The sequence below is a fragment of the Cucurbita pepo genome, unplaced genomic scaffold (assembly GCF_002806865.2).
Source record: "Cucurbita pepo subsp. pepo cultivar mu-cu-16 unplaced genomic scaffold, ASM280686v2 Cp4.1_scaffold009861, whole genome shotgun sequence".
NCBI classification, from domain to species: Eukaryota; Viridiplantae; Streptophyta; class Magnoliopsida; order Cucurbitales; family Cucurbitaceae; genus Cucurbita; species Cucurbita pepo.
Window position 1 is genome coordinate 1 of NW_019655754.1, and position 418 is coordinate 418.

The 418-nt window shown below is 35.5% G+C and overlaps 1 non-coding gene across 1 annotated transcript; it reads right to left on the reverse strand.

Moving 5' to 3' along the window:
* Positions 1–243: 243 nt before the first annotated feature.
* On the reverse strand, positions 244–317 carry TRNAI-UAU. Its single transcript has one exon. It is a non-coding gene; the product is annotated as a tRNA-Ile (tRNA).
* Positions 318–418: the final 101 nt, after the last annotated feature.

A 418-nucleotide genomic window follows, 5' to 3' on the forward strand; every position in this document is an offset into this window, starting at 1 on the left:
ACACATGTCCTCTCTTCATGGCTGACACATGTCTCGCTCTACGAATGTCGCGTTCCTCCACTTTGTGGCGACACGTGTCAACCTGCAATTGGTCTTCTTCTATTAAATTTTTAGATTATTGCAATTTCTAGAACACATATTTTACCATTTCTTAAAAAATGTCGAAGATCCTACCCCCAATTCAATTGAAAAGCATAGATTAGAGATGATTCAATTGAAAAGCATAGATTAGAGATGATTGGTTGGTTCTAGCGGGGCTTAAACTCGCAACCTTCGACTCATAAGACCAATGCTCTAACCAACTGAGCTACAGAACCTTGGAAGTTTTAAATAAATTAATATTTGNCTCTAACCAACTGAGCTACAGAACCTTGGAAGTTTTAAATAAATTAATATTTGAAAGGAAATAATATAATTA